Here is a 19,603-nt window from a genome sequence, read left to right as displayed (position 1 = left end):
GAATGCCTATTGCCATTCTCCTACACTGAGGGAAAACATATTGTAAGTAGGAAATAGATTTTTTATTCTCAGTGGGAACTGAAGGCGACAACTCAAGCAAAGTTTAATAAAAGAGCGAGACAAATAATATAGCAGAACTAAATGATTAAGATTGAGAGACAAGTTCAAACACTTTGTGAACAAAAAGAGGATGGACATGGGCTTGGAGGGCAAGCACTTAATGAAATTTCAAAGCATGGAATGATGACAACATATCAACTCTACATAGATTGTCTGGTGAAGCATTAGCTAGCAATGCCCAAGAGGCAGTCTTAGCATGCATCCTTTGTGCCCTTCTGCTAAGTTCTGACACTGATGACCAAACAGAATGTAAGACAGCCCTCTAGTTAGCAAAACTTGATCAATATCCACACCATTCATTAGTAAAAGTAGGGGATTCTGATGATAAATCAGTCTTTGATGGAGAACTTTAAGAGCATTCCAGTGTTTGGAATGGGCATCTACTTGCATTGTCATCAGCCATGAAAACCATAAAGTCCTTGCAGTCAAGCATGGTATAATGGTTATGCTTCCATCCTCTAAGATATCCCTAATAACACTGAAAAGTAGTAAATCTCTAGTGAAATGTAAAGCTGCAATCACTTGTGCATCAGAAAATAGCAGCTCAAATGGGATGTAGCTCAGTGGTAGAGCACATGCTTCGCATGTATAAGGCACCGGGTTCAATCCCCGGCATCTCTAAGTTTTACAAAATACAGCTTTTTACCATATGTAAACTCTTTAGTAGAGCCAAAGTTAACAAGCAAACCATTAAAAGTACTCTACAGCAATAGTCAAAGTTCAATACAAATCATAAATAATCAATCAAATATGATTATATTCATCATCTTATTCATTCCATTTTTCAAAGTTAAGTTCCCATTGAATGCCTTTTGCCATTCTCCTACACTGAGGGAAAACATATGGTAAGTAGGAAATAGATTTTTTATTTTCAGTGGGAACTGAAGGCGACTACCCGAGCAAAGTTTAATAAAAGAGCAAGACAAATAATATAGCAAAACTAATTGATTAAGATTAAGAGACAAGTTCAAACACTTTGAGAACAAAAAGAGGATGGACATGGGCTTGGAGGGCAAGCACTTAATGAAATTTCAAAGCATGGAATGATGACAACATATGAACTCTACATAAATTGTCTGTTGAAGCATTAGCTAGCAATGCCCAAGAGGCAGTCATAGCATGCAACCTTTGTGCCCTTCTGCTAAGTTCTGACACTGATGACCAAACAGAATGTAAGACAGCCCTCTAGTTAGCAAAGCTTGATCAATATCCACACCATTCATTAGTAAAAGTAGGGGATTCTGATGATAAATCAGTCTCTGATGGAGAACTTTAAGAGCATTCCAGTGTTTGGAATGGGCATCTACCTGCATTCTCATCAGCCATGAAAACCATAAAGTCCTTGCAGTCAAGCAAGGTATAATGGTTATGCTTCCATCCTCTAAGATATCCCCAATAACACTGAAAAGTAGTAAATCTCTAGTGAAATGTTAAGCTGCAATCACTTGTGCATAAAAAAATAGCAGCTCATAGGGGATGTAGCTCGGTGGTAGAGCGCATGCCTCGCATGTATGAGGCCCCGGTTTCAATCCCCGGCATCTCCAAGTTTTACAAAATACAGCTTTTTACCATATGTAAACTCTCTTGTAGAGCCAAAGAAAACAAGCAAACCAATAAAAGTTCTCTACAGCAATAGTCAAAGTTGAATACAAATCATAAAAAATCAATCAAATATGATTATATTCATCATCTTCTTCATTCCAGTTTTCAAAGTTAAGTTCCTATTGAATGCCTATTGCCATTCTCCTACACTGAGGGAAAACTTATGGTAAGTAGGAAATAAATTTTTTATTTTCAGTGGGAACTGAAGGCGATTACCTGAGCAAAGTTTAATAAAAGAGCGAGACAAATAATATAGCAAAACTAATTGTTTAAGATTAAGAGACAAGTTCAAACACTTTGTGAACAAAAAGAGGATGGACAAGGGCTTGGAGGGCAAGCACTTAATGAAATTTTTAAGCATGGAATGATGACAACATATGAACTCTACATAGATTGTCTGTTGAAGCATTAGCTAGCAATGCCCAAGAGGCTGTCATAGCATGCATCCTTTGTGCCCTTTTGCTAAGTTCTGACACTGATGACCAAACTGAATGTAAGACAGCCCTCTATTTAGCAAAACTTGATCAATATCCACACCATTCATTTGTAAAAGTAGGGGATTCTGATGATAAACCAGTCTCTTATGGAGAACTTTAAGAGCAATCCAATGTTCGGAATGGGCATCTACTTGCATTCTCATCAGCCATGAAAACCATAAAGTCCTTGCAGTCAAGCATGGTATAATGGTTATGCTTCCATCCTCTAAGATATCCCTAATAACACTGAAAAGTAGTAAATCTCTAGTGAAATGTAAAGCTGCAATCACTTGTGCATAAGAAAATAGCAGTTCATAGGGGATGTAGCTCAGTGGTAGAGTGCATGCTTCGCATGTATGAGGCCCCGGGATCAATCCCCGGCAACTCTTAGTTTTACAAAATACAGCTTTTTACCATATGTAAACTCTCTAGTAGAGCCAAAGATAACAAGCAAACCAATAAAAGTACTCTACAGCAATAGTCAAAGTTGAATACAAATCATAAAAAATCAATCAAATATGATTATATTCATTATCTTCTTCATTCCATTTTTCAAAGTTAAGTTCCCATTGAATGCCTATTGCCATTCTCCTACACTGAGGGAAAACATATTGTAAGTAGGAAATAGATTTTTTATTCTCAGTGGGAACTGAAGGCGACAACTCAAGCAAAGTTTAATAAAAGAGCGAGACAAATAATATAGCAGAACTAAATGATTAAGATTGAGAGACAAGTTCAAACACTTTGTGAACAAAAAGAGGATGGACATGGGCTTGGAGGGCAAGCACTTAATGAAATTTCAAAGCATGGAATGATGACAACATATCAACTCTACATAGATTGTCTGGTGAAGCATTAGCTAGCAATGCCCAAGAGGCAGTCTTAGCATGCATCCTTTGTGCCCTTCTGCTAAGTTCTGACACTGATGACCAAACAGAATGTAAGACAGCCCTCTAGTTAGCAAAACTTGATCAATATCCACACCATTCATTAGTAAAAGTAGGGGATTCTGATGATAAATCAGTCTTTGATGGAGAACTTTAAGAGCATTCCAGTGTTTGGAATGGGCATCTACTTGCATTGTCATCAGCCATGAAAACCATAAAGTCCTTGCAGTCAAGCATGGTATAATGGTTATGCTTCCATCCTCTAAGATATCCCTAATAACACTGAAAAGTAGTAAATCTCTAGTGAAATGTAAAGCTGCAATCACTTGTGCATCAGAAAATAGCAGCTCAAATGGGATGTAGCTCAGTGGTAGAGCACAAGCTTCGCATGTATAAGGCACCGGGTTCAATCCCCGGCATCTCTAAGTTTTACAAAATACAGCTTTTTACCATATGTAAACTCTTTAGTAGAGCCAAAGTTAACAAGCAAACCATTAAAAGTACTCTACAGCAATAGTCAAAGTTCAATACAAATCATAAATAATCAATCAAATATGATTATATTCATCATCTTATTCATTCCATTTTTCAAAGTTAAGTTCCCATTGAATGTCTTTTGCCATTCTCCTACACTGAGGGAAAACATATGGTAAGTAGGAAATAGATTTTTTATTTTCAGTGGGAACTGAAGACGACTACCCGAGCAAAGTTTAATAAAAGAGCAAGACAAATAATATAGCAAAACTAATTGATTAAGATTAAGAGACAAGTTCAAACACTTTGAGAACAAAAAGAGGATGGACATGGGCTTGGAGGGCAAGCACTTAATGAAATTTCAAAGCATGGAATGATGACAACATATGAACTCTACATAAATTGTCTGTTGAAGCATTAGCTAGCAATGCCCAAGAGGCAGTCATAGCATGCAACCTTTGTGCCCTTCTGCTAAGTTCTGATACTGATGACCAAACAGAATGTAAGACAGCCCTCTAGTTAGCAAAGCTTGATCAATATCCACACCATTCATTAGTAAAAGTAGGGGATTCTGATGATAAATCAGTCTCTGATGGAGAACTTTAAGAGCATTCCAATGTTTGGAATGGGCTTCTACTTGCATTCTCATCACCCATGAAAACCATAAAGTCCTTGCAGTCAAGCATGGTATAATGGTTATGCTTCCATCCTCTAAGATATCCCTAATAACACTGAAAAGTAGTAAATCTCTAGTGAAATGTAAAGCTGCAATCACTTGTGCATAAGAAAATAGCAGCTCATAGGGGATGTAGCTCAGTGGTAGAGTGCATGCTTCGCATGTATGAGGCCCCGGGATCAATCCCCGGCAACTCTAAGTTTTACAAAATACAGCTTTTTACCATATGTAAACTCTCTAGTAGAGCCAAAGATAACAAGCAAACCAATAAAAGTACTCTACAGCAATAGTCAAAGTTGAATACAAATCATAAAAAATCAATCAAATATGATTATATTCATTATCTTCTTCATTCCATTTTTCAAAGTTAAGTTCCCATTGAATGCCTATTGCCATTCTCCTACACTGAGGGAAAACATATTGTAAGTAGGAAATAGATTTTTTATTCTCAGTGGGAACTGAAGGCGACAACTCAAGCAAAGTTTAATAAAAGAGCGAGACAAATAATATAGCAGAACTAAATGATTAAGATTGAGAGACAAGTTCAAACACTTTGTGAACAAAAAGAGGATGGACATGGGCTTGGAGGGCAAGCACTTAATGAAATTTCAAAGCATGGAATGATGACAACATATCAACTCTACATAGATTGTCTGGTGAAGCATTAGCTAGCAATGCCCAAGAGGCAGTCTTAGCATGCATCCTTTGTGCCCTTCTGCTAAGTTCTGACACTGATGACCAAACAGAATGTAAGACAGCCCTCTAGTTAGCAAAACTTGATCAATATCCACACCATTCATTAGTAAAAGTAGGGGATTCTGATGATAAATCAGTCTTTGATGGAGAACTTTAAGAGCATTCCAGTGTTTGGAATGGGCATCTACTTGCATTGTCATCAGCCATGAAAACCATAAAGTCCTTGCAGTCAAGCATGGTATAATGGTTATGCTTCCATCCTCTAAGATATCCCTAATAACACTGAAAAGTAGTAAATCTCTAGTGAAATGTAAAGCTGCAATCACTTGTGCATCAGAAAATAGCAGCTCAAATGGGATGTAGCTCAGTGGTAGAGCACATGCTTCGCATGTATAAGGCACCGGGTTCAATCCACGGCATCTCTAAGTTTTACAAAATACAGCTTTTTACCATATGTAAACTCTTTAGTAGAGCCAAAGTTAACAAGCAAACCATTAAAAGTACTCTACAGCAATAGTCAAAGTTCAATACAAATCATAAATAATCAATCAAATATGATTATATTCATCATCTTATTCATTCCATTTTTCAAAGTTAAGTTCCCATTGAATGCCTTTTGCCATTCTCCTACACTGAGGGAAAACATATGGTAAGTAGGAAATAGATTTTTTATTTTCAGTGGGAACTGAAGGCGACTACCCGAGCAAAGTTTAATAAAAGAGCAAGACAAATAATATAGCAAAACTAATTGATTAAGATTAAGAGACAAGTTCAAACACTTTGAGAACAAAAAGAGGATGGACATGGGCTTGGAGGGCAAGCACTTAATGAAATTTCAAAGCATGGAATGATGACAACATATGAAGTCTACATAGATTGTCTTGTGAAGCATTTTCTAGCAATGCCCAAGAGGCAGTCTTAGCATGCATCCTTTGTGCCCTTCTGCTAAGTTCTGACACTGATGACCAAACAGAATGTAAGACAGCCCTCTAGTTAGCAAAACTTGATCAATATCCACACCATTCATTAGTAAAAGTAGGGGATTCTGATGATAAACCAGTCTCTGATGGAGAACTTTAAGAGCATTCCAGTGTTTGGAATGGGCATCTACTTGCATTCTCATCAGCCATGAAAACCATAAAGTCCTTGCCGTCAAGCATGGTATAATGGTTATGCTTCCATCCTCTAATATATCCCTAATGACACTGAAAAGTAGTAAATCTCTAGTGAAATGTAAAGCTGCAATCACTTGTGCATAAAAAAATAGCAGCTCATAGGAGATGTAGGTCAGTGGTAGAGCGCATGCTTCGCATGTATGAGGCCCCGGATTCAATTCCCGGCATCTCCAAGTTTTACAAAATACAGCTTTATACCATATGTAAACTCTCTAGTAGAGCCAAAGAAAACAAGCAAACCAATAAAAGTACTCTACAGCAATAGTCAAAGTTGAATACAAATCATAAAAAATCAATCAAATAATATTATATTCATCATCTTCTTCATTCCAGTTTTCAAGGTTAAGTTCCTATTGAATGCCTTTTGCCATTCTCCTACACTGAGGGAAAACTTATGGTAAGTAGGAAATAGATTTTTTATTTTCAGTGGGAACTGAAGGCGACTACCTGAGCAAAGTTTAATAAAAGAGCGAGACAAATAATATAGCAAAACTAATTGTTTAAGATTAAGAGACAAGTTCAAACACTTTGTGAACAAAAAGAGGATGGACAAGGGCTTGGAGGGCGAGCACTTAATGAAATTTTTAAGCATGGAATGATGACAACATATGAACTCTACATAGATTGTCTGTTGAAGCATTAGCTAGCAATGCCCAAGAGGCTGTCATAGCATGCATCCTTTGTGCCCTTTGCTAAGTTCTGACACTGATGACCAAACTGAATGTAAGACAGCCCTCTATTTAGCAAAACTTGATCAATATCCACACCATTCATTAGTAAAAGTAGGGGATTCTGATGATAAACCAGTCTCTTATGGAGAACTTTAAGAGCAATCCAATGTTCGGAATGGGCATCTACTTGCATTCTCATCAGCCATGAAAACCATAAAGTCCTTGCAGTCAAGCATGGTATAATGGTTATGCTTCCATCCTCTAAGATATCCCTAATAACACTGAAAAGTAGTAAATCTCTAGTGAAATGTAAAGCTGCAATCACTTGTGCATAAGAAAATAGCAGCTCATAGGGGATGTAGGGCAGTGGTAGAGTGCATGCTTTGCATGTATGAGGCCCCAGGTTCAATCCCCGGCAACTCTAAGTTTTACAAAATACAGCTTTTTACCATATGTAAACTCTCTAGTAGAGCCAAAGATAACAAGCAAACCATTAAAAGTACTCTACAGCAATAGTCAAAGTTGAATACAAATCATAAATAATCAATCAAATATGATTATATTCATCATCTTCTTCATTCCATTTTTCAAAGTTAAGTTCCCATTGAATGCCTTTTGCCATTCTCCTACACTGAGGGAAAACATATGGTAAGTAGGAAATAGATTTTTTATTTTCAGTGGGAACTGAAGGCGACTACCCGAGCAAAGATTAATAAAAGAGCAAGACAAATAATATAGCAAAACTAATTGATTAAGATTAAGAGACAAGTTCAAACACTTTGAGAACAAAAAGAGGATGGACATGGGCTTGGAGGGCAAGCACTTAATGAAATTTCAAAGCATGGAATGATGACAACATATGAACTCTACATAAATTGTCTGTTGAAGCATTAGCTAGCAATGCCCAAGAGGCAGTCATAGCATGCATCCTTTGTGCCCTTCTGCTAAGTTCTGACACTGATGACCAAACAGAATGTAAGACAGCCCTCTAGTTAGCAAAGCTTGATCAATATCCACAACATTCATTAGTAAAAGTAGGGGATTCTGATGATAAATCAGTCTCTGATGGAGAACTTTAAGAGCATTCCAATGTTTGGAATGGGCTTCTACTTGCATTCTCATCACCCATGAAAACCATAAAGTCCTTGCAGTCAAGCATGGTATAATGGTTATGCTTCCATCCTCTAAGATATCCCTAATCACACTGAAAAGTAGTAAATCTCTAGTGAAATGTAAAGCTGCAATCACTTGTGCATAAGAAAATAGCAGCTCATAGGGGATGTAGCACAGTGGTAGAGCGCATGCTTCGCATGTATGAGGCCCCGGGTTCAATCCCCGGAATCTCTAAGTTTTACAAAATGCAGCTTTTTACCATATGTAAACTCTCTAGTAGAGCCAAAGATAACAAGCAAACCAATAAAAGTACTCTACAGCAATAGTCAAAGTTGAACACAAATCATTAAAAATTTATCAAATATGATTATATTCATCATCTTCTTCATTCCATTTTTCAAAGTTACGTTCCCATTGAATGCCTTTTGCCATTCTCCTACACTGAGGGAAAACTTATGGTAAGTAGGAAATAGATTTTTTATTTTCAGTGGGAACTGAAGGTGACTACCTGAGCAAAGTTTAATAAAAGAGCGAGACAAATAATATAGCAAAACTAATTGTTTAAGATTAAGAGACAAGTTCAAACACTTTGTGAACAAAAAGAGGATGGACAAGGGCTTGGAGGGCAAGCACTTAATGAAATTTTTAAGCATGGAATGATGACAACATATGAACTCTACATAGATTGTCTGTTGAAGCATTAGCTAGCAATGCCCAAGATGCTGTCATAGCATGCATCCTTTGTGCCCTTTTGCTAAGTTCTGACACTGATGACCAAACTGAATGTAAGACAGCCCTCTATTTAGCAAAACTTGATCAATATCCACACCATTCATTAGTAAAAGTAGGGGATTCTGATGATAAACCAGTCTCTTATGGAGAACTTTAAGAGCAATCCAATGTTCGGAATGGGCATCTACTTGCATTCTCATCAGCCATGAAAACCATAAAGTCCTTGCAGTCAAGCATGGTATAATGGTTATGCTTCCATCCTCTAAGATATCCCTAATAACACTGAAAAGTAGTAAATCTCTAGTGAAATGTAAAGCTGCAATCACTTGTGCATAAGAAAATAGCAGATCATAGGGGATGTAGCTCAGTGGTAGAGTGCATGCTTTGCATGTATGAGGCCCCGGGTTCAATCCCCGGCAACTCTAAGTTTTACAAAATACAGCTTTTTACCATATGTAAACTCTCTAGTAGAGCCAAAGATAACAAGCAAACCAATAAAAGTACTCTACAGCAATAGTCAAAGTTGAACACAAATCATAAAAAATCAATCAAATATGATTATATTCATTATCTTCTTCATTCCATTTTTCAAAGTTAAGTTCCCATTGAATGCCTATTGCCATTCTCCTACACTGAGGGAAAACATATTGTAAGTAGGAAATAGATTTTTTATTCTCAGTGGGAACTGAAGGTGACTACCTGAGCAAAGTTTAATAAAAGAGAGAGACAAATAATATAGCAGAACTAAATGATTAAGATTGAGAGACAAGTTCAACCACTTTATTAACAAAAAGAGGATGGACATGGGCTTGGAGGGCAAGCACTTAATGAAATTTCAAAGCATGGAATGATGACAACATATGAAGTCTACATAGATTGTCTTGTGAAGCATTTTCTAGCAATGCCCAAGAGGCAGTCTTAGCATGCATCCTTTGTGCCCTTCTGCTAAGTTCTGACACTGATGACCAAACAGAATGTAAGACAGCCCTCTAGTTAGCAAAACTTGATCAATATCCACACCATTCATTAGTAAAAGTAGGGGATTCTGATGATAAACCAGTCTCTGATGGAGAACTTTAAGAGCATTCCAGTGTTTGGAATGGGCATCTACTTGCATTCTCATCAGCCATGAAAACCATAAAGTCCTTGCCGTCAAGCATGGTATAATGGTTATGCTTCCATCCTCTAATATATCCCTAATGACACTGAAAAGTAGTAAATCTCTAGTGAAATGTAAAGCTGCAATCACTTGTGCATAAAAAAATAGCAGCTCATAGGGGATGTAGGTCAGTGGTAGAGCGCATGCTTCGCATGTATGAGGCCCCGGATTCAATCCCCGGCATCTCCAAGTTTTACAAAATACAGCTTTATACCATATGTAAACTCTCTAGTAGAGCCAAAGAAAACAAGCAAACCAATAAAAGTACTCTACAGCAATAGTCAAAGTTGAATACAAATCATAAAAAATCAATCAAATAATATTATATTCATCATCTTCTTCATTCCAGTTTTCAAGGTTAAGTTCCTATTGAATGCCTATTGCCATTCTCCTACACTGAGGGAAAACATATTGTAAGTAGGAAATAGATTTTTTATTCTCAGTGGGAACTGAAGGCGACTACCTGAGCAAAGTTTAATAAAAGAGTGAGACAAATAATATAGCAGAACTAAATGATTAAGATTGAGAGACAAGTTCAACCACTTTATGAAAAAAAAGAGGATGGACAAGGGCTTGGAGGGCAAGCACTTAATAAAATTTCAGAGCATGGAATGATGACAACATATGAAGTCTACATAGATTGTCTTGTGAAGCATTTTCTAGCAATGCCCAAGAGGCAGTCTTAGCATGCCTTCTTTGTGCCCTTCTGCTAAGTTCTGACACTGATGACCAAACAGAATGTAAGACAGCCCTCTAGTTAGCAAAACCTGACCAATATCCACACCATTCATTAGTAAAAGTAGGGGATTCTGATGATAAACCAGTCTCTGATGGAGAACTTTAAGAGCATTCCAGTGTTTGGAATGGGAATCTACTTGCATTCTCATCAGCCATGAAAACCATAAAGTCCTTGCAGTCAAGCATGGTATAATGGTTATGCTTCCATCCTCTAACATATCCCTAATAACACTGAAAAGTAGTAAATCTCTAGTGAATTGTAAAGCTGCAATCACTTGTGCATAAGAAAATAGCAGCTTATAGGGGATGTAGATCAGTGGTAGAGCGCATGCTGCGCATGTATGAGGCCCCGGGTTCAAACCCCGGCATCTCCAAGTTTTACAAAATACAGCTTTTTACCATATGTAAACTCTCTAGTAGAGCCAAAGAAAACAAGCAAACCAATAAAAGTACTCAACAGCAATAGTCAAAGTTGAATACAAATCATAAAAAATCAATCAATTATGATTATATTCATCATCTTCTTCATTCCAGTTTTCAAGGTTAAGTTCCTATTGAATGCCTATTGCCATTCTCCTACACTGAGGGAAAACTTATGGTAAGTAGCAAATAGTTTTTTTATTTTCAGTGGGAACTGAAGGCGACTACCTGAGCAAAGTTTAATAAAAGAGCAAGACAAATAATATAGCAAAACTAATTGTTTAAGAAAGACAAGTTCAAACACTTTGTGAACAAAAAGAGGATGGACATGGGCTTGGAGGGCAAGCACTTAATGAAATTTCAAAGCATGTAATGATGACAACATATCAACTCTACATAGATTGTCTGGTGAAGCATTAGCTAGCAATGCCCAAGAGGCAGTCATAGCATGCATCCTTTTTGCCCTTCAGCTAAGCTCTGACACTGATGACCAAACAGAATGTAAGACTGCCCTCTATTTAGCAAAACTTGATCAATATCCACACCATTCATTAGTAAAAGTAGGGGATTCTGATGATAAACCAGTCTCTTATGGAGAACTTTAAGAGCATTCCAATGTTCGGAATGGGCATCTACTTGCATTCTCATCACCCATGAAAACCATAAAGTCCTTGCAGTCAAGCATGGTATAATGGTTATGCTTCCATCCTCTAAGATATCCCTAATCACACTGAAAAGTAGTAAATCTCTAGTGAAATGTAAAGCTGCAATCACTTGTGCATAAGTAAATAGCAGCTCATAGGGGATGTAGCTCAGTGGTAGAGCGCATGCTTCGCATGTATGAGGCCCCGGATTCAATCCCCGGCATCTCCAAGTTTTACAAAATACAGCTTTTTACCATATGTAAACTCTCTAGTAGAGCCAAAGATAACAAGCAAACCAATAAAAGTACTCTACAGCAATAGTCAAAGTAGAACACAAATCATAAAAAATCAATCAAATATGACTATATTCATCATCTTCTTCATTCCATTTTACAAAGTTAAGTTCCCATTGAATGCCTATTGCCATTCTCCTACACTGAGGGAAAATATATTGTAAGTAGGAAATAGATTTTTTATTCTCAGTGGGAACTGAAGGCGACTACCTGAGCAAAGTTTAATAAAAGAGCGAGACAAATAATATAGCAGAACTAAATGATTAAGATTGAGAGACAAGTTCAACCACTTTATGAACAAAAAGAGGATGGACATGGGCTTGGAGGATAAGCACTTAATAAAATTTCAGAGCATGGAATGATGACAACATATGAAGTCTACATAGATTGTCTTGTGAAGCATTTTCTAGCAATGCAAAAGAGGCAGTCTTAGCATGCATTCTTTGTGCCCTTCTGCTAAGTTCTGACACTGATGACCAAACAGAATGTAAGACAGCCCTCTAGTTAGCAAAACTTGATCAATATCCACACCATTCATTAGTAAAAGTAGGGGATTCTGATGGTAAACCAGTCTCTGATGGAGAACTTTAAGAGCATTCCAGTGTTTGGATGGGAATCTACTTGCATTCTCATCAGCCATGAAAACCATAAAGTCCTTGCAGTCAAGCATGGTATAATGGTTATGCTTCCATCCTCTAATATATCCCTAATAACACTGAACAGTAGTAAATCTCTAGTGAATTGTAAAGCTGCAATCACTTGTGCATAAGAAAATAGCAGCTTATAGGGGATGTAGCTCAGTGGTAGAGCGCATGCTTTGCATGTATGAGGTCCCGGGTTCAAACCCCGGCATCTGTAAGTTTTACAAAATACAGCTTTTTACCATATGTAAACTCTCTAGTAGAGCCAAAGATAACAAGCAAACCAATAAAAGTACTCTACAGCAATAGTCAAAGTTGAACACAAATCATAAAAAATCAATCAAATATGATTATATTCATTATCTTCTTCATTCCATTTTTCAAAGTTAAGTTCCCATTGAATGCCTATTGCCATTCTCCTACACTGAGGGAAAACATATTGTAAGTAGGAAATAGATTTTTTATTCTCAGTGGGAACTGAAGGTGACTACCTGAGCAAAGTTTAATAAAAGAGAGAGACAAATAATATAGCAGAACTAAATGATTAAGATTGAGAGACAAGTTCAACCACTTTATTAACAAAAAGAGGATGGACATGGGCTTGGAGGGCAAGCACTTAATGAAATTTCAAAGCATGGAATGATGACAACATATGAAGTCTACATAGATTGTCTTGTGAAGCATTTTCTAGCATTGCCCAAGAGGCAGTCTTAGCATGCATCCTTTGTGCCCTTCTGCTAAGTTCTGACACTGATGACCAAACAGAATGTAAGACAGCCCTCTAGTTAGCAAAACTTGATCAATATCCACACCATTCATTAGTAAAAGTAGGGGATTCTGATGATAAACCAGTCTCTGATGGAGAACTTTAAGAGCATTCCAGTGTTTGGAATGGGCATCTACTTGCATTCTCATCAGCCATGAAAACCATAAAGTCCTTGCCGTCAAGCATGGTATAATGGTTATGCTTCCATCCTCTAATATATCCCTAATGACACTGAAAAGTAGTAAATCTCTAGTGAAATGTAAAGCTGCAATCACTTGTGCATAAAAAAATAGCAGCTCATAGGGGATGTAGGTCAGTGGTAGAGCGCATGCTTCGCATGTATGAGGCCCCGGATTCAATCCCCGGCATCTCCAAGTTTTACAAAATACAGCTTTATACCATATGTAAACTCTCTAGTAGAGCCAAAGAAAACAAGCAAACCAATAAAAGTACTCTACAGCAATAGTCAAAGTTGAATACAAATCATAAAAAATCAATCAAATAATATTATATTCATCATCTTCTTCATTCCAGTTTTCAAGGTTAAGTTCCTATTGAATGCCTATTGCCATTCTCCTACACTGAGGGAAAACATATGGTAAGTAGGAAATAGATTTTTTATTTTCAGTGGGAACTGAAGGCGACTACCTGAGCAAAGTTTAATAAAAGAGCAAGACAAATAATATAGCAAAACTAATTGTTTAAGATTGAAAGACAAGTTCAAACACTTTGTGAACAAAAAGAGGATGGACATGGCTTGGAGGGCAAGCACTTAATGAAATTTCAAAGCATGGAATGATGACAACATATGAACTCTACTTAGATTGTCTGGTGAAGCATTAGCTAGCAATGCCCAAGAGGCAGTCATAGCATGCATCCTTTGTGCCCTTCTGCTAAGTTCTGACACTGATGACCAAACAGAATGTAAGACAGCCCTCTATTTAGCAAAGCTTGATCAATATCCACACCATTCATTAGTAAAAGTAGGAGATTCTGATGATAAATCAGTCTCTGATGGAGAACTTTAAGAGCATTCCAATGTTTGGAATGGGCTTCTACTTGCATTCTCATCACCCATGAAAACCATAAAGTCCTTGCAGTCAAGCATGGTATAATGGTTATGCTTCCATCCTCTAATATATCCCTAATGACACTGAAAAGTAGTAAATCTCAAGTGAAATGTAAAGCTGCAATCACTTGTGCATAAAAAAATAGCAGCTCATAGGGGATGTAGGTCAGTGGTAGAGCGCATGCTTCTCATGTATGAGGCCCCGGATTCAATCCCCGGCATCTACAAGTTTTACAAAATACAGCTTTATACCATATGTAAACTCTCTAGTAGAGCCAAAGAAAACAAGCAAACCAATAACAGTACTCTACAGCAATAGTCAAAGTTGAATACAAATCATAAAAAATCAATCAAATAATATTATATTCATCATCTTCTTCATTCCAGTTTTCAAGTTTAAGTTCCTATTGAATGCCTTTTGCCATTCTCCTACACTGAGGGAAAACTTATGGTAAGTAGGAAATAGATTTTTTATTTTCAGTGGGAACTGAAGGTGACTACCTGAGCAAAGTTTAATAAAAGAGCGAGACAAATAATATAGCAAAACTAATTGTTTAAGATTAAGAGACAAGTTCAAACACTTTGTGAACAAAAAGAGGATGGACAAGGGCTTGGAGGGCAAGCACTTAATGAAATTTTTAAGCATGGAATGATGACAACATATGAACTCTACATAGATTGTCTGTTGAAGCATTAGCTAGCAATGCCCAAGATGCTGTCATAGCATGCATCCTTTGTGCCCTTTTGCTAAGTTCTGACACTGATGACCAAACTGAATGTAAGACAGCCCTCTATTTAGCAAAACTTGATCAATATCCACACCATTCATTAGTAAAAGTAGGGGATTCTGATGATAAACCAGTCTCTTATGGAGAACTTTAAGAGCAATCCAATGTTCGGAATGGGCATCTACTTGCATTCTCATCAGCCATGAAAACCATAAAGTCCTTGCAGTCAAGCATGGTATAATGGTTATGCTTCCATCCTCTAAGATATCCCTAATAACACTGAAAAGTAGTAAATCTCTAGTGAAATGTAAAGCTGCAATCACTTGTGCATAAGAAAATAGCAGCTCATAGGGGATGTAGCTCAGTGATAGAGTGCATGCTTTGCATGTATGAGGCCCCGGGTTCAATCCCCGGCAACTCTAAGTTTTACAAAATACAGCTTTTTACCATATGTAAACTCTCTAGTAGAGCCAAAGATAACAAGCAAACCAATAAAAGTACTCTACAGCAATAGTCAAAGTTGAACACAAATCATAAAAAATCAATCAAATATGATTATATTCATTATCTTCTTCATTCCATTTTTCAAAGTTAAGTTCCCATTGAATGCCTATTGCCATTCTCCTACACTGAGGGAAAACATATTGTAAGTAGGAAATAGATTTTTTATTCTCAGTGGGAACTGAAGGTGACTACCTGAGCAAAGTTTAATAAAAGAGAGAGACAAATAATATAGCAGAACTAAATGATTAAGATTGAGAGACAAGTTCAACCACTTTATTAACAAAAAGAGGATGGACATGGGCTTGGAGGGCAAGCACTTAATGAAATTTCAAAGCATGGAATGATGACAACATATGAAGTCTACATAGATTGTCTTGTGAAGCATTTTCTAGCAATGCCCAAGAGGCAGTCTTAGCATGCATCCTTTGTGCCCTTCTGCTAAGTTCTGACACTGATGACCAAACAGAATGTAAAACAGCACTCTAATTAGCAAAACTTGATCAATATCCACACCATTCATTAGTAAAAGTAGGGGATTCTGATGATAAACCAGTCTCTGATGGAGAACTTTAAGAGCATTCCAGTGTTTGGAATGGGCATCTACTTGCATTCTCATCAGCCATGAAAACCATAAAGTCCTTGCCGTCAAGCATGGTATAATGGTTATGCTTCCATCCTCTAATATATCCCTAATGACACTGAAAAGTAGTAAATCTCTAGTGAAATGTAAAGCTGCAATCACTTGTGCATAAAAAAATAGCAGCTCATAGGGGATGTAGGTCAGTGGTAGAGCGCATGCTTCGCATGTATGAGGCCCCGGATTCAATCCCCGGCATCTCCAAGTTTTACAAAATACAGCTTTATACCATATGTAAACTCTCTAGTAGAGCCAAAGAAAACAAGCAAACCAATAAAAGTACTCTACAGCAATAGTCAAAGTTGAATACAAATCATAAAAAATCAATCAAATAATATTATATTCATCATCTTCTTCATTCCAGTTTTCAAGGTTAAGTTCCTATTGAATGCCTATTGCCATTCTCCTACACTGAGGGAAAACATATGGTAAGTAGGAAATAGATTTTTTATTTTCGGTTGGAACTGAAGGCGACTACCTGAGCAAAGTTTAATAAAAGAGCAAGACAAATAATATAGCACAACTAATTGCTTAAGATTGAAAGACAAGTTCAAACACTTTGTGAACAAAAAGAGGATGGACATGGGCTTGGAGGGCAAGCACTTAATGAAATTTCAAAGCATGGAATGATGACAACATATGAACTCTACTTAGATTGTCTGGTGAAGCATTAGCTAGCAATGCCCAAGAGGCAGTCATAGCATGCATCCTTTGTGCCCTTCTGCTAAGTTCTGACACTGATGACCAAACAGAATGTAAGACAGCCCTCTAGTTAGCAAAGCTTGATCAATATCCACACCATTCATTAGTAAAAGTAGGAGATTCTGATGATAAATCAGTCTCTGATGGAGAACTTTAAGAGCATTCCAATGTTTGGAATGGGCTTCTACTTGCATTCTCATCACCCATGAAAACCATAAAGTCCTTGCAGTCAAGCATGGTATAATGGTTATGCTTCCATCCTCTAAGATATCCCTAATAACACTGAAAAGTAGTAAATCTCTAGTGAAATGTAAAGCTGCAATCACTTGTGCATAAGTAAAAAGCAGCTCATAGGGGATGAAGCTCAGTGGTAGAGCGCATGCTTCGCATGTATGAGGCCCCGGGTTCAATCCCCGGCATCTCCAAGTTTTACAAAATACAGCTTTTTACCATATGTAAACTCTCTAGTAGAGCCAAAGATAACAAGCAAACCAATAAAAGTACTTTACAGCAATAGTCAAAGTTGAACACAAATCATAAAAAATCAATCAAATATGACTATATTCATCATCTTCTTCATTCCATTTTACAAAGTTAAGTTCCCATTGAATGCCTATTGCCATTCTCCTACACTGAGGGAAAACATATTGTAAGTAGGAAATAGATTTTTTATTCTCAGTGGGAACTGAAGGCGACTACCTGAGCAAAGTTTAATAAAAGAGCGAGACAAATAATATAGCAGAACTAAATGATTAAGATTGAGAGACAAGTTCAACCACTTTATGAACAAAAAGAGGATGGACAAGGGCTTGGAGGGCAAGCACATAATAAAATTTCAGAGCATGGAATGATGACAACATATGAAGTCTACATAGATTGTCTTGTGAAGCATTTTCTAGCAATGCCCAAGAGGCAGTCTTAGCATGCCTTCTTTGTGCCCTTCTGCTAAGTTCTGACACTGATGACCAAACAGAATGTAAGACAGCCCTCTAGTTAGCAAAACCTGATCAATATCCACACCATTCATTAGTAAAAGTAGGGGATTCTGATGATAAACCAGTCTCTGATGGAGAACTTTAAGAGCATTCCAGTGTTTGGAATGGGAATCTACTTGCATTCTCATCAGCCATGAAAACCATAAAGTCCTTGCAGTCAAGCATGGTATAATGGTTATGCTTCCATCCTCTAACATATCCCTAATAACACTGAAAAGTAGTAAATTTCTAGTGAATTGTAAAGCTGCGATCACTTGTGCATAAGAAAATAGCAGCTTTTAGGGGATGTAGATCAGTGGTAGAGCGCATGCTTCGCATGTATGAGGCCCCGGGTTCAAACCCCAGCATTTCCAAGTTTTACAAAATACAGCTTTTTACCATATGTAAACTCTCTAGTAGAGCCAAAGAAAACAAGCAAACCAATAAAAGTACTCAACAGCAATAGTCAAAGTTGAATACAAATCATAAAAAATCAATCAATTATGATTATATTCATCATCTTCTTCATTCCAGTTTTCAAGGTTAAGTTCCTATTGAATGCCTATTGCCATTCTCCTACACTGAGGGAAAACTTATGGTAAGTAGCAAATAGTTTTTTTATTTTCAGTGGGAACTGAAGGTGACTACCTGAGCAAAGTTTAATAAAAGAGCAAGACAAATAATATAGCAAAACTAATTGTTTAAGATTGAAAGACAAGTTCAAACACTTTGTGAACAAAAAGAGGATGGACATGGGCTTGGAGGGAAAGCACTTAATGAAATTTCAAAGCATGGAATGATGACAACATATGAACTCTACTTAGATTGTCTGGTGAAGCATTAGCTAGCAATGCCCAAGAGGCAGTCATAGCATGCATCCTTTGTGCCCTTCTGCTAAGTTCTGACACTGATGACCAAACAGAATGTAAGACAGCCCTCTAGTTAGCAAAGCTTGATCAATATCCACACCATTCATTAGTAAAAGTAGGGGATTCTGATGATAAATCAGTCTCTGATGGAGAACTTTAAGAGCATTCCAATGTTTGGAATGGGCTTCTACTTGCATTCTCATCACCCATGAAAACCATAAAGTCCTTGCAGTCAAGCATGGTATAATGGTTATGCTTCCATCCTCTAAGATATCCCTAATCACACTGAAAAGTAGTAAATGTCTAGTGAAATGTAAAGCTGCAATCACTTGTGCATAAGAAAATAGCAGCTCATAGGGGATGTAGCTCAGTGGTAGAGCGCATGCTTCGCATGTATGAGGCCCTGGGTTCAATCCCCGGCATCTCCAAGTTTTACAAAATACAGCTTTTTACCATATGTAAACTCTCTAGTAGAGCCAAAGATAACAAGCAAACCAATAAAAGTACTCTACAGCAATAGTCAAAGTTGAACACAAATCATAAAAAATCAATCAAATATGATTATATTCATCATCTTCTTCATTTCATTTTACAAAGTTAAGTTCCCATTGAATGCCTATTGCCATTCTCCTACACTGAGGGAAAACATATTGTAAGTAGGAAATAGATTTTTTATTCTCAGTGGGAACTGAAGGCGACTACCTGAGCAAAGTTTAATAAAAGAGCGAGACAAATAATATAGCAGAACTAAATGATTAAGATTGAGAGACAAGTTCAACCACTTTATGAACAAAAAGAGGATGGACATGGGCTTGGAGGGTAAGCACTTAATAAAAT

General features: G+C 37.2%; 13 non-coding genes across 13 annotated transcripts; all 13 read left to right on the top strand.

Annotated features, from left to right (window-relative positions):
• The first annotated feature begins 1,592 nt into the window (after window positions 1-1,592).
• On the top strand, window positions 1,593-1,664 carry TRNAA-CGC (transfer RNA alanine (anticodon CGC)). Its single transcript has one exon. It is a non-coding gene; the product is annotated as a tRNA-Ala (tRNA).
• A 4,543-nt stretch (window positions 1,665-6,207) lies between these two features.
• Window positions 6,208-6,279, top strand: TRNAA-CGC (transfer RNA alanine (anticodon CGC)). Its single transcript has one exon. It is a non-coding gene; the product is annotated as a tRNA-Ala (tRNA).
• A 2,696-nt stretch (window positions 6,280-8,975) lies between these two features.
• TRNAA-UGC (transfer RNA alanine (anticodon UGC)) lies at window positions 8,976-9,047 on the top strand. The gene has a single exon. It is a non-coding gene; the product is annotated as a tRNA-Ala (tRNA).
• An 851-nt stretch (window positions 9,048-9,898) lies between these two features.
• On the top strand, window positions 9,899-9,970 carry TRNAA-CGC (transfer RNA alanine (anticodon CGC)). The gene has a single exon. It is a non-coding gene; the product is annotated as a tRNA-Ala (tRNA).
• Window positions 9,971-10,821: 851 nt separating this feature from the next.
• TRNAA-CGC (transfer RNA alanine (anticodon CGC)) lies at window positions 10,822-10,893 on the top strand. The gene has a single exon. It is a non-coding gene; the product is annotated as a tRNA-Ala (tRNA).
• Window positions 10,894-11,740: 847 nt separating this feature from the next.
• Window positions 11,741-11,812, top strand: TRNAA-CGC (transfer RNA alanine (anticodon CGC)). Its single transcript has one exon. It is a non-coding gene; the product is annotated as a tRNA-Ala (tRNA).
• An 850-nt stretch (window positions 11,813-12,662) lies between these two features.
• Window positions 12,663-12,734, top strand: TRNAA-UGC (transfer RNA alanine (anticodon UGC)). The gene has a single exon. It is a non-coding gene; the product is annotated as a tRNA-Ala (tRNA).
• Window positions 12,735-13,585: 851 nt separating this feature from the next.
• TRNAA-CGC (transfer RNA alanine (anticodon CGC)) lies at window positions 13,586-13,657 on the top strand. The gene has a single exon. It is a non-coding gene; the product is annotated as a tRNA-Ala (tRNA).
• A 1,773-nt stretch (window positions 13,658-15,430) lies between these two features.
• Window positions 15,431-15,502, top strand: TRNAA-UGC (transfer RNA alanine (anticodon UGC)). The gene has a single exon. It is a non-coding gene; the product is annotated as a tRNA-Ala (tRNA).
• Window positions 15,503-16,353: 851 nt separating this feature from the next.
• On the top strand, window positions 16,354-16,425 carry TRNAA-CGC (transfer RNA alanine (anticodon CGC)). The gene has a single exon. It is a non-coding gene; the product is annotated as a tRNA-Ala (tRNA).
• Window positions 16,426-17,276: 851 nt separating this feature from the next.
• Window positions 17,277-17,348, top strand: TRNAA-CGC (transfer RNA alanine (anticodon CGC)). Its single transcript has one exon. It is a non-coding gene; the product is annotated as a tRNA-Ala (tRNA).
• An 851-nt stretch (window positions 17,349-18,199) lies between these two features.
• Window positions 18,200-18,271, top strand: TRNAA-CGC (transfer RNA alanine (anticodon CGC)). Its single transcript has one exon. It is a non-coding gene; the product is annotated as a tRNA-Ala (tRNA).
• Window positions 18,272-19,122: 851 nt separating this feature from the next.
• Window positions 19,123-19,194, top strand: TRNAA-CGC (transfer RNA alanine (anticodon CGC)). Its single transcript has one exon. It is a non-coding gene; the product is annotated as a tRNA-Ala (tRNA).
• Window positions 19,195-19,603: the final 409 nt, after the last annotated feature.

This window comes from Taudactylus pleione, unplaced genomic scaffold, assembly GCF_031769625.1.
Source record: "Taudactylus pleione unplaced genomic scaffold, aTauple2 ptg000070l, whole genome shotgun sequence".
Classification (NCBI taxonomy): Eukaryota; Metazoa; Chordata; class Amphibia; order Anura; family Myobatrachidae; genus Taudactylus; species Taudactylus pleione.
This window is presented reverse-complemented; position numbering and strand designations above follow the sequence as displayed.